Raw genomic sequence first — 14,140 nt, forward strand, 5'->3', positions numbered from 1 at the left:
TCCTCAGACTTTAATTCAAGGCGGTTTACATAGGCAGGCTGTTCTAAACCCCCGTAGGGATTTTTACAATTGAATAGTTCTAGTCTTTCATAGTTCATGGTTCTTGGACAGCAGTTCAGAAAGCATCATAATTTTTTTTAAAAAAAAGTAGTAACATTTGTAGTTTGCTCTCCTAAAATAACCAACCAATTCTCCAAACACTAATATTTCCAAGTTTTTCTACATAGCCCAAACTCCCCCCTATTCAGTCACTGCCCATTTTGATCTAACGAACTTGACTTAGCTGTATATTTCATATTTACTGCATCTTCCCCAGCCCTACAGTGTCTTAAGAGGTTGCTTTATATTATACCTTGCAAAAGTATACATTCTTAAAATGAGTAGTTCTCAATCCTTTCCATCCTAGAAACCAGAAATTCTGTTAAGGATCACTCCTAAGGATCACTCAGTACAGCACCTATGCTCCCCTCCCAATGTACACTTGGCCTGTAAGCAAGTGTGTTTATATGCACAAATCACCAGACAATCATATTCATATGCACAAATACTCATCCCAGCACATTTATACCAAAGCTGATAAACCTCGAGTTTGAAGTTGGTTTCAAATCCTGATTTAGAGCAAAACCTAACTGGCATTAACCATAGCCAGTGGTGATGATGCCATAAACCTTAGCCATGATTAATATGCATAAGAAATGATGGAAGAACCGACATTACAGAGAAAATGGGCGATGCTATGCCCTAGTACCAATATCAAGGTTAAGTGACAATTCACATTAAGAATGCACTGACCTCCCAGAATCCAAAGAGGGAAACCTGGTGAAGGATGTAAGACAGGATATTGATCCAAAGGAAAATTATGTAAAAAAGTCTAAGCACACAAACTGGATCAATACAAGAAAAAGAACATCTTATCTCGTGATATACAGTAGGCCCCCCTTATCCAGGAGTTCCCAGATACACACCAATGTGCTGCAGCACACTGGTTGAAAACCACTGGTTTAAGTGCATATTCAGCTCTCCCATGGATGCCTCTTAGGTTCTATCTTAATAAACCTCTCTCTCAAGATAGGACAGTAAGATGCAACATCTGATGAAGATCAGCAATACAGAAGCTCTTATTTCACATGAGACCGAAAAGCTTCTTTCTAGTCAACAAGCAACATGTTCAATCCTGTTGAAACCCCTCCCCCTTTAAAAAGTAACAAGTGCAAGATTAAAGAATGTCTTGCTTGAGACTGCTGAGGATTTTGACCATTATCACTATTTTATAGCACAAAGGCATCTTTATCAACCATTGGCACCTTTTCTTAATCTTCATCTACATAGGGAAAAAATGTATTGATGCATCATAAACTGAGTATACAAAAAATACATTCTGGAAACCAGATTCACATTATTTTGGCTTTTGGAAGAACTATCATATCATACCAAATCTCGCAGCACTTTTTCCCCCATGCATATTATTCATGTAAATAAGAACACGCCTAAAGACAATTCTCATTCTTTCAAAATCAAGACTCAACAGAGGTTAAGACTACAATCTATCAGGGGGTGAACACTCAGGGCAGTAGCAGGGAACCTTGGAGGACTGGGGGGGGGGAACTGCTAAATAGATGCGTTTCCAGAGCACCTCAGCAATGAGGGACTCTTCATTGTCTAAGAAGGCATGAAGGCTGAGAGTTTGAACTTGGGGGGGGGGTCTCTAGGGACGGCGGTCACAGAGATAACCCCCAGATATTGCTCTATGCTGGATCACATCGTATACCGGACACCATATTCTGAGAAGATTCGGAGAAGACAGATTCGGATAGCTGGGTACCCTCCCCCCCCCCAAGGTCTAGATACAACAACATGACAGCAAAAAAGGCTTTAAACTGTGAGAAGCCAGTTCATTAAAAGGCTGTAAAAAGAACTGCAATCAAGAGGTTGGAAGGAGGGAAAGATAACTTTAAGATTATTTACGTTGGCTTGTAGCCACCCAGAGGGGAAAAGAGCGAACCTGGATTTAAAGAAGCCCGTGCGGGAGTAGTTTTTTTTTTCTTTTTGTAATAAGGGTGACTGGAAGAAAAGGTGAGAGACAAAGGAAGATAAATAAGGGAACATAAAGGATCACCCTACTGAAATGGTATGCATGGAAAAGGAATAAATAACTAACCTTTAATGACTGGAATAACTTTTACTTTCGTTTTCCCAGCAAGAAGATGGAATCAAGCTGGATTTAGGCCTGATCATTTAAAGACATATTAATTTAATTTGTCAGTGTTATTGACCTGAATTGGATTACTGATCCACCACTTTTGGATATTAAAAATTAAGGATTATCTTGGACAAGAAGGGATGCAAGATAATAAGACCTGGATGATTCTTTAACTGTTGGAATGATTTGACATTGCTATTGACTTGAAGCAAAATACTGACTTACCCCTTTTGGATATAAAATTTGGAAATTAGCCTTACAAGAAGGTGAAGCAAGATAATGAGAGTTGGTTGATTCTTTAATTGCTGGACTATTTTATCTCTTTTTTTACAGCCAGAGGTATATTGGACTGATTTGATATTGATAAGAATGGCATCAAAAAATGTAAAGGATGTTAGTAAAAACCAGACTTTATTAATGGATATATTGTGGGATTTCAGAAACGAAATGAAGCAAGAGGTGAGAAAATTATCTGAACAAATGAAGCAAATAAATTCCTCCCTGACAAGCATGCAGGGACAGATTACAAATAACAAAGAAAAAAGAATCGATCAAATGTCAGATGAAACTACAGAAGTGGAGATTTTTTAAATGAGACAGGAGATGGAAAAAGCAGCATTTATTATCAGAAAAGAATTTTAAGGAAGAAAAAAGAGGGAACTTTCAGGGAAAGACAGCACGTCGTTTCAAGAAGAAGAAGAATTTTTGGATTAAATCCAAAAAGAACAGAATGGAGAAAAAGAAAGAAGAAAAGTGAGGGATCAAGAAATACAAGAGTTAAGAAGAAGTGGAAGGAGCAGTGGGAGGAGCAAGAAGGAAAATACCAACAAGAGAGAGAACAAAGGAAGTACTAAGACAGAAAGTAAAAATGGCTGAACAAGTAGAAATTTTCTTTGTAGATATTAATGGACTGAATTCTCCTTAGAAGCGAAGAGTATTCCATTAATTATATCAAATTAAAGCAGATGTAAAAGAAAACAAATTTATAACACAAATATTAAGATAATTAAAGTGGTATTAAGATAACTAAGCGGTATTTTTTTAAAGAGAAATTATATTAAAAGTTTTATAGATGGTATTTAATTCCAGAGAAAATAGTAAAAATGTACCCCGGGTCATCAAATAAATGTTGGATATGTAAAGAGATTGAGGGAACTTTTTATTATATGTGGTGGATATGCAAAAAAGCAAAGAAATATTGGAAAATGATATATAAACTGTTACAAGAAATACTGAATTGTGTATTACCATTCAAACTGGAAATATTCCTCTTAAATGTAACATCAGAAATTAGAACCAAGATAAGAAACATTTTATTGTAAATATTAGTATAGTGGCAAGAATATTGTATGAGTAAAATTTGAAGCCTTTTTATGACTGGATAATTTTAATTAAACAATATTGATTGTTTAGTTAAATCATTAATTAGTAGATTAACAAATATGATAATTTTTGTATTGAGGAATAATTTTCTTTTTATTCATTGTTGATTTCTTTTTTGGATTAATGTATGGTGTAATCGATGGACATTACCCTCATGTGTAACCTCTGTAGTACCAGCCCTAAGTCTAACCCATTTTCCTTACCTGTATCTGTAACAAATAAATAAACTTCGCTGCAAAAAAAAAAAAAGACTACAATCTCTCACTAAACATAATTAAAATCTTGCAAAATTGTTGAATATAAAAGTTTGATATCAAATCACCTCTGTAGATTCTGCTTATATTAGCCCACCCACAGCAATAGCATTTCTATAGTACTTTTTGAGAATGCAAAGCACTTCACATGTATTTACCTTGAAAGAATACTTACAGTTAACACTATAGAAGTATAAGCACTGTTATCCTCATATTGCAAGTAGGACTGAGAGGAGCAGTTTGCCAAAACCTCTTAGTGAGGCCAGAAGGTGAGATCTGAACTAGTGAAGTCTTGATTCACAGTTCAGTCTTTTAACCACTATGGTACACCAGCTCCGACAGCATGTTACATTAGGTTGCTTCCCAAGTTATATAAAAATGATGTTGCACTTGACACAGGCTCTATAATGGGCATCTTTAGATAAATGTACCTGCCAGTCAATTTTGCAATTATGTTTCACAGGCCTATTTCTGAGGGGCTTGATAATGCTTTTACTGGATTTCAGCACTTCCAATGATGGTTCACAAAAAAAGAACATACCCCATCTTTGAAACGGCAACACCGGAAAGAACCCAACCTTAGCTCAGGAAAATGCTTGGCTGTGGGCCTAAAGCTTAATACAAGTTGGACTTAAGGTTTAGGCTGAAAGATAACCCTCTTCCCCTCTTGAGCAGGAGGTCTGGTCTAGAGGGTAGAGCCTCCATTTGCCTGAAGATAACATCCACAAGGTCGCCAGTTCGAGGCCACCGGCACCGTGCGACCTTGAAGCAGCTGACAAGCTGAGCTGAGTTTTTCCATCTGCTCTGAGCGTGGGAGGATGAAGGCCAGAATGTGAAACCAGATCAGAAAGAAACATCTGAATTGTTGTGGTTCTTGAAAGATAGAACCTTCTTTCAATTGTAAAAATCCCTACAGGGATTTAAATAGCCTGCCTATGTAAACCGCCTTAAATAAAGTCTTGAATAAAGGCCAAGAAAGGCGGTATATAAATACCTGTATTATTATTATTATTATTATTATTCCCCACTAGTCACCAAGCCAGACAAGCGAGACCCTTGAGTGCCCATAATTGCTCTTAGCTCTTATTGTGGACAGATGTAAAACACTTGGTGAATAACAGCCAAATGGTTTACTGAAAATTACAGTTAGGACTGAGGATATAAGCCAAAGGTTATGAGGAAAAGGAAAAGATTTGAGGAAGGATTTCATGGAAAGAAGAGAGCTGGTACCGCATACATGCTTACAGGCCCCAAATCTCTTGACCTCCCTAGCATCCCACAATGAACTGTCCTGACCCTTCCATCATCAGGCTCCAACTGTCTTACACTCTCATTGACTTCAGTCAATGTCATTCTTGAACATTAAGCTGAAACAGTCACCCAGTCACACCTAGCCACACTCACTCACAAATTCTTGGCCAAAACTATCAGTGTTCAGTACAGTACAGGTTACACACAGTTACATGATACAGTGAAACTTGTTTATTTAGCTATCTAAACTACTTTATGAATTACTTTTGTGCTGAAAAGCCATATATAAATATTCTTAATAAAAATATATAAAAATCTTAATAAATTCTCTAGTTTCTTCCTTGCTTGCACACGTGTGGTGACCATAATTACTGTAGGAAGGAAATGATGGTACTGGCAGACATTGCTGCTCTAGCTTCTCTAGAAAGAAGCAGGACAGCTGGCAATGGGGAGGGCTGAGTACGGAGCAGGGGAGGGGGAGGCAGTGGATTGATAACAGCTGCCTTAGTTTCCTTCCAGCCCCAAGTGTCAGGCTGCAGCATATTTGCGTAACTCAGTGGAATTGGATTATGGAACGGAACTCACGTTATAGATAGGCTCCACCTGTAACTACAGAATCATGTTGGGCAAACAGCATGTTGTGAACCCTTGTGGCTACCCCTTAAATAAGCATGGCAGTGCAGCCAATAGGGACTCAAAAAGTGTCAATGGATGCAGTGCTTGTTTCCTGACAACTGGTAGAGATGTAAAATGAGCAAACTGTAACAAATGAAACCAATGTGCATTTAGTAGTTCAAGCTTAGCCTATCTGAAGCGGCAATTTACAAGAAGTTCCAGAATATTTAGAGGTAATTTGATATCTGATCCCACTGGAATCTAACAGATTGGTCCTAATCACTGTCTTTACTCCCTGCAAAGTTTTCCCACCATATAGAGCACTTTAGTTCCAATGTTTGTTCTCTTCAACAACCAAAGTAGAAACTAGCATTATAACCTATCAAATGATTATGGACATCTAGAAAAAAGGACAGTAAATTGGTTCTTTGATTGTTTCACTGAGTAAACAACATGCACAGACTTCAACTGCCAGCCAGGCATAAACCCAGAACTCACCTGTATGGACATAATAATTTCATCCTAAGCCTAACTGCCAAGATAGCAGAAAATACTTTTCCATCTTGATTAAGTAGCACAACAGGTCTATAAGACCACTATTGCCTGATTTGGGAATCACTACTAAGTGTGGGACCCACTAAGCATCTAGAATATTTCCCCCTCAAGGATAGCATTTAAAATGGCTAACATGTGACAGTAAGACATTTGCAAACTTTTTAAAATTCACTTTCAATTTCACTGATAAGGGATTTACTATTCTTTAATTTCTTCAGTGTCGATTTAATTTCTTCTTCAGTGATCCACTGATTAAGTACGTCTTGATTTTCCAAGCTTAATGCCTGAATTTCTGATTGTCAAGGAACTCCTCAGTCACAGCTGGCGTGAAGGAAGTGTAAAAAGCGGTACAGACATTGCTCACTGGGCAATTTTACCATTAGTTACCATTTTGTCAATTCTAGACTTGTCCATTTTCTTTAGCATGCAGTTTCCCAGCATTTCACAATTGTTGCCTCATTCATAATTGCCCTACCACAGGTAAGTCAAAGATGTATGAATTTTAGATAAGTCAAATAACTCCAGCTCTTTACATTTTCCTATGAGGAGTCTAGAGACCCTGTTCTGCCAGTCTGTCTGGCAGCACGTTTGTTGATGCATTTGCCTTGAATTACTGCTTTCAAAGCATTCCAGACTATATTTAAAGGCACATAACCATCACAGTTGAAGTCAAAATAAGATTTAAGCTCTTCTCTAATTGCTGCCACAGTGCCTTATCTGGGGATAAGAGTTTGATGTAATCGCCAAATAGGAGTGTGGGCTCTGGCCTTATGTCACTGTAACTTAGGAAGCATAGTTACATGATCAGAAACTGTAACAGGACCAATATGGAAGCTTATCACAGATGACTTTAAGGTACATGAGGTTAGGATGAAGTCAAGTCTAGTGTATGTTTGAAAACATTTAGAAAAAAAGAAAAATCTCACTCCAGGGTTCACTTTCCACTAGATGTCCATTAGCTAACATTTGTTTAAGTCAGTATTAAAGCATAGACAAGATGTTTCCTCTATGGTCATTTTCCATAGGTTATTTTCCTCTAGTGGCCCCCCTCTTGTCCAATTGTGGGGCAGAAGTTAAACTTAAGTGTTCACCCAACAGAAATTCACCAGACCCTGATGAAGTGAACAGTTTGAATGCTTGTTGAAGGCAGGCTAATTATTCCTGTGTTAGGGCTTAAAAAGAGCCCAGAGTTGCTTGTTTTTCTTTCAACCAGTTGTGGACCTCCCAGTATGTTCTGCAGGGCTGTAGGACCCTGCAGAAGCCTCTCTGAGGCTCCTGACGGGGTCAGAAACTGTGCTTCCAGTTTCCCAGAAGCATAGTTTATAATGTCAGGGAACCTCAGAGGCTTCCCTGACGCAGCTTTGGGTCTGAGAGCCTCAGGTGAGTGGGGGAGGGGTGGATTTGCAACAGGGGGCGGCAACAGCCGGTGGGACCTTTAACAGCCCATGGGACAGCCCATCGAAGACCTTTGCCCCAGGGCGTGGGGCTGGGGAGGGCTGCCACTGCTTTCAATTATGACAAATATGAATGTCCCTGAGATCCTTTAGTATTTCTGGGTCATAAAATTCAAGCTTTTACCCAAGATGATGGCTACTCCTTTGGACTCTGGAAAGCCTAGAGTGTTAAAACAATCTCTGAAAAAGGAATGACTGAGAAATCTGAGATCAGCTTTCTGTTGTGTCTCTCTTCTTTGCTTGAAGTAACTTGCTTGAAGCTTGCAAACAACTAAAAATCAAAGTGAAAAAAATTCACTGGTTTTCCATTAACAAAGCATCCAATTTTTATTAGTCACAATTTAGTATGATATCTGGATAGATGTTCTGTGACAACATTATCAAGCGCCAGCAGACTAGAGGGATTCCCTTAGATATCTCTATGTTCTGACTCTGTCCTGCTTAAGGTAACACTGCCTGCTCACATCACACTACAACGAATACACTTTGAATGTGCTTTGCGGTTAGCAGCACCAAACTGAAAGTAAGATGTGGCTGAGCTGCGGCGCGGCAGAGCTGCTGCAAATCATTTACAGATAGTTCTTTGAATTCTTCATGAAGTTGGCTTTGCTGGATTGAACAACCTGGAGAGCATTTCTTCAATTTAGGATTACAGAAATGATGCACATGATGTGCATATTTATGAGGATTTTAGAGACTTCACTGCATCTACAAGTTATGCTCAGTTTTGATGGACAGCTCCTTCTAACACTGCTATCAGACAGGACCAAGGGGTGTAGCACCCCTTTTTCACAGGAATCTTTTCTTCTAGTTGCAGAGTAGTACAAACTTTGCATTTTACACTGAACATAGATTGTCCTGGGTTCTTAACGTTTGGGTGCCACCAGCCTCCCAACCAGTGGAGCTTGGGATCACAGTAACATCTGGCCATACACCTCCTTTAAATTCAACTTGGTGATTCCCCCACACACACACCCCATGAAAATGGTGATGGTCCACAATAATGCATTTTGACTTTCTCCTTCACAAGATGTTCTAACATAGAAGTATTTTTGTGACCACAGGGTGATCTTCTTGGGAAACCATTGTGGTTTTAGCAGAAATTGAATCAAAATGCTCAATTAAACACCACTTCAGTAGTTCCATTTCTTGAACAGGGCACAGAATGAATTCTGACTGGGCCATCTTTTATTTGTGTGCATGAATTAAGGCTCATCTCAGAACAGCTTTTAATCAGCAATCCTTCACCTTCATCTATCATTGAGACAATGGTAAGGGGTTATAATTTGGTGAATTAGATATTTTAGATTATTATGAAGAAGAATGTATATATAAATATTGGGAAAGTGGAATTAACTATGAATGTTTTGAGTTTAACATCATAAAATATTTGACATGTGTTATATCTTTGCCTACGCTATTGTAAACCATAGCTTTATGGTTAAGTAAAAGTTCTGGTTTCTGTAATTAGTTAAGGCAGTGATTCTCAAACTTTTAGCACTGGGACCCACTTTTTAGAATGAGAATCTGTCAGGACCCACCGGGACTGAAGTTAAGACCAGAAGTGACATCACCAAGCAGGAAGGGTTTTAACAATCCTAGGCTGCAATTCTACCCACACTTACCCAGAAGTAAGCCCCATTGACTATCATTGTTAGAATCATATACAGGTGCAAACTATTTATCCACGGATTTGTCTCAGCATGAATGGGGTGGGGGGAATTCAAAGTTGCACACACCTTTGCCTCCTTTGCCCTACACTGGCATCTTGCTCTGTTTCAAGACAGCCCAAAACACTGCAAAAAGGCTCTGCCTCCCACAGGCTGGGAAATAGCCCTGGAGCCACAGAAGAGGTTTCCCTTGTGAAGGAACAGTAAGACTCCTGGAGACCCTGAGCCAGCAAAGAGGCTGAAGAGGGGAAACCTCTGTAGCCAGAACACGTGGAGCGCGCGCGCGCGCGCGCGCTCTCTCTCTCTCTCTCTCTCTCTCTCTCATATGCAGGAGTTAACAGGGTGGATTGCTTTAAAAACCTCAGGGAGTGTTTGCCGAATCCCCCCCCTTCAGACTGAGATGGTGCAGGGTCTCCGTGCTCCAGCCTACAGAAACAAAACAGCCCAGCAAGCAAGTCTTCCCAGCAAGCCAAAGCATGAGATTTAGGCTACAATCCGATCCACACTTTCCTGGGAGTAAGCCCACTGACTACAATGGGGCTTACTTCTGAGTAGAAATGCATAGTACCGGACTCTTAAAAGCTCAGTATCCCACCTATGAAAGAAGCAGGACAGCTGGCAATGGGGAGGGCTGAGTACGGGAAGGGGGAGGCAGCGGTGGGGATTGATAACAGCTGCCTTAGTTTCCTTCCAGCCCCAAGTGTCAGGCTGTAGAGTATTTGCTTAAATCTATGCAATTTGTGTAAAACACATCATTTCCAAGTCTGATTTAGCACAACGCGTTTTTTCCTAATCGCAGCAGGTCAGGGAACGAAACTCATGTGCATAAAAAGGTTCCACCTGTACATAGTAGCCTGTTAAAAGTACAGATCTGTAACATTTACCCAATACAGTCACATGCCATGGTAGCATCTAGTCTACTAAAAATAAAAAATTGAAATGAATGGGGACCCACCTGAAATTGGCTCGTGACCCACCTAGTGGGTCCCAACCCACAGTCTGAGAAACACTGAGTTAAGGTACGCTGGCCTTGAGAAGGAGATAATAACAGCGTGCTAATTAGGCTGCCAGGTGCATCCAATTTGGTGGACAGTTAACTCTCAGTGGAACATGTCAGGGATATGATTGGGGTGCTGGGCAGTGGGAACATGAGTCAGCAAAATGGGTAAGCGCACAGATTGGTGGGGTCAGAAGGGGAATGGCTTTAAAAATCAGCTAGTTCTTCGTATGAGGGCGACTGTGTTGGATGGAGGTCGGCTGAAGGCTCAATCTCTCAGTCACCAGACCAGACCATGTAAGACCTTGGGAACATAGGACAGAATGTAAATAGTATAGTCCAGATAGCTTAGTTATGTTTTCAGCTGCAGCGATACTTATTTCCCAGAGCGTGTTCTTGGATAGCTTGCTGCTATGGTGGGGAATGACACTGCTCCCGATATGTTAATTGCTTTTAAATAATTCTCTTTTACTCCCTAACGAAGTGGTTCTCACACATTTAGCACCGGGACCCACTTTTTAGAATGAGAATCTGTCAGGACCCACTGGAAGTGATGTCATGACCGGAAGTGACATCATCAAGCAGGAACATTTTTTACAATCCTACTCACACTTACCCAGGAGTAAGTCCTACTTACTACCATTGTTAAAAGAATATACATAGTAGCTTGTTAAAAGTACAGATCTCTAACATTTTCCCAAATGCAGTCACATACCATAGTAACATCAAGTCTATTAAAAATAAAAAATTGAAATGAACGGGGACCCACTTGAAACTGGCTCGCAACCTACCTAGTGGGTCCCAACCCACAATTTGAGAAACACTGCCCTAACGGGTTACCTGTGTTGCTGACTGGGTGCATGCGGGAAGGTTGCTCACAGGACTCAAATGAAAAGCAGGAAGTTTGGTAGAACTACTAAGCACTCGAAGTTGTGAGTGGGCACGTGAGAGAAATGGGCAACCCCTCTGGGGTGAGTGAAGCCAGGTGGTCGGCTGCCCAGGGTGGACCCCATCACCTCCGTCACAATAATGAAAAAAGGCAGTTGGTAATTTAGATAAGGGAAGGGGGGGAATTCACAAACATTAATTGAAGGGCATACTGCAGGAGATCTCCAATTACACCAGCAGTGAATATCTCAGAAGAAAAATACTGCAAAGGTGAATGTTATCACAATGTTCCAGAAGAAGCTATAGAAGGTCCAAATACCAAGTGTTTTACTAAACAAAATCAATCAAGTAAATACTATGAGAATCAAAGTTACATTTAAAAAAACTGGCATGAATCAAAAGACCTACATTAGGCATGTCCAATGGGATTTTCTCTCAACGCTTTATTACTCTTCTCATGCAGGTTACTCAAAAAAAATTTTAAAATGATAAAAAAATGTTTATACTGGCAACAGATGCTCAACGCGGTTAACAGAATCAGACACACAACACTGCATTGTATTAACACATCACAAATACAAATAAAATCAATACCCAAAATTTAAAATACATTCAGATTCAACCAATTTAGATCCTCTACATTAGCTCTTGCTCATAACCCATGCTTTTACTACATATGCCCATTCAAGCACTCTAAGTAGGTACAAAAAAGTTGCAGGGAAGCAATAATTTTTTTCCTAAAGTTAAAGAAAATTTATTTTTAATAAGTCACAAAGAGTACTCTATATATGTTCGTAGGTTTTCATGACCAGCAATAATCCAACAATTTGACATATGCTTATCCGGGTGAGAAGACCATGGTTGTGTCAAAGAATTAGAATCCATGTTATAAATGTCCAACATTTTGTTCTATTTTTTCAGAACTTCATCAGCACTCTTTATCTCTAAGGGACTCCATTTAGATTAAGTCTATATTTTTGCTTCATAAATTTGAAGAAGAGGACTCAATGCTTATAAACAGAGTATCCTTTACCTCCCATTCTCATCCAAATAGCTTCTGTAATTTATGCATCACTCATAAATGCTTATGAGGCCCATTAAAGGGGGTGGTGGTAGCACTTCTGGGTTCATTCCAGCACCAATGACAACTAAGGAAAAAAAAAAGAGGACTTTGAACTTGCAGCATCCTCAGCCACCACCACAGATGGGTACATCCAAAATCCCCTTCCTTACTTAGTGGTGGTACAAACCCAGAAGTGTTGTCATCACCAAGTCACCACTCCCCTAAAGGGGGAAAAAGGTTGTTTCCCACTGCCCTGGGGGGTTCACGACTCTCAAGGTGGGAAACACTACTCTAGAGCTAAAGTACTGAACAAGTGTACTTGCAGACTGAATACATGACCATAAAAGGAGACATCACTGTTCCTTAAATGAGTCTAGCAGACTACACGTATCAGCTATTGCCAATCTGCCTTGGAAACAAATGATCTATTTGAGAGATCTTGCACTGCATGCTGTACCTTTCTGCAGGAGGGCCCCATAGACGTATTCTGAATAGTTGCTTCCTGGTTTTGGAGCATCCTTCCTACAGTGTGTTATTACACCTGTATTCCACCCTCCTCTAAACTGCTCAGAGCTGAACCTCACAGCAAACCTGTCAAGCAGATCAGGTTGCCCGACATTGACTTTGCCAACAAACCCTAGTTTGACTGTCAAATGGTTAGGAAACAACATCTTCTTGTTTTGGGGAAGCATTCAGCATCCAGGATGGACAAATAATTATTCTATTAATATGGTTTATTTTTACATGCATTTTGAAAATGGTTAAAAGACAATATTGGCTCACAGTAGGCTTTAAAGCAAAAGAAAATGTTAAACTCTTCAATCAACTGACTTCTAGGATTCTATCTCAACATATTTCTGGATGTTCTAATTGTGGTTTTATCTCATCTGATTTGTATTGCTTAGTTCTAAGCTTATTACATAACCTTTTCTCAAGGAAGTATTGGATAAAGTAAATGTGACACGTAAGATGTCCTTATTTTACCTAGCAAGCAATAGCGTTTCCTACCAGAATTAAACAGGATGAAAAAGACATAGTTCAACAGTCTCAGACACTTAAATTTTTTTAAAATGTGCAATACATTTCAGTTGTTTTGCAAAGTTAGAATTCTATGTATCAAAAACTTTAATAGCACAGCCTTGAAAATAACTTCATAAAAATATTTTACCAAGACAGATATATTAATCATTTGAAGCACATTCACCACAATTTACAAAGCTTCCCATACTGGTTAGCTAGAGGAAATTCTTACTCAACTGATGAAAAGTCAAGAAGTAAGCTGGCTGTGACCTGGAGTGGTGATGGAATACAGAATGCCATCCGATAAGCTCTTAACCTTGTGCATCCTCAATGATGCAAAAAGTACAGAGTTTCACTCTGCATAATGCATGCCTTCTGCCTTACAGGCTTGAGATAGTGTATACAAAAGGAAATGTTTCTGATGCAGGCCTGCCTTTTCCATTAACTAACTATTAAACCCCCTTTTTGAAGGAGCTTTACCTTTACCTCAGAGCTGCATTGCCCTTTCCAGCACTGACATAAGGGGTTAGGATTGCGCCCTTTATGTCTCAATCATGTCCCCTCTCAGGCGTCTTCTTTCTAGACTGCACAGCCCAAACATCGTAGTCTCCTCATTCCCCAGTCCACTAATCATTTTGGTCCCCATTCTGCACCTTTTCCTGTTCCACTATATCCTTTTTGAGACAAGGTGACCAGAACTGCACACAATATTCCAGCTGTGGCCTTACTATCAAAAAAAGCCAAATAGATCTATTCCCTTGTAAGGAATAAGAAGAGGCTTCACTACCCA

At 39.7% G+C, this 14,140-nt stretch overlaps 1 protein-coding gene across 7 annotated transcripts in view; it reads right to left on the reverse strand.

Annotated features, from left to right (window-relative positions):
- Positions 1 to 14,140, reverse strand: part of SESTD1 (SEC14 and spectrin domain containing 1) — an 81,449-nt gene that overhangs the window by 56,635 nt on the left and 10,674 nt on the right. The window lies entirely within an intron of this gene.

The sequence above is a fragment of the Tiliqua scincoides genome, chromosome 1, assembly GCF_035046505.1.
Source record: "Tiliqua scincoides isolate rTilSci1 chromosome 1, rTilSci1.hap2, whole genome shotgun sequence".
NCBI classification, from domain to species: domain Eukaryota; kingdom Metazoa; phylum Chordata; class Lepidosauria; order Squamata; family Scincidae; genus Tiliqua; species Tiliqua scincoides.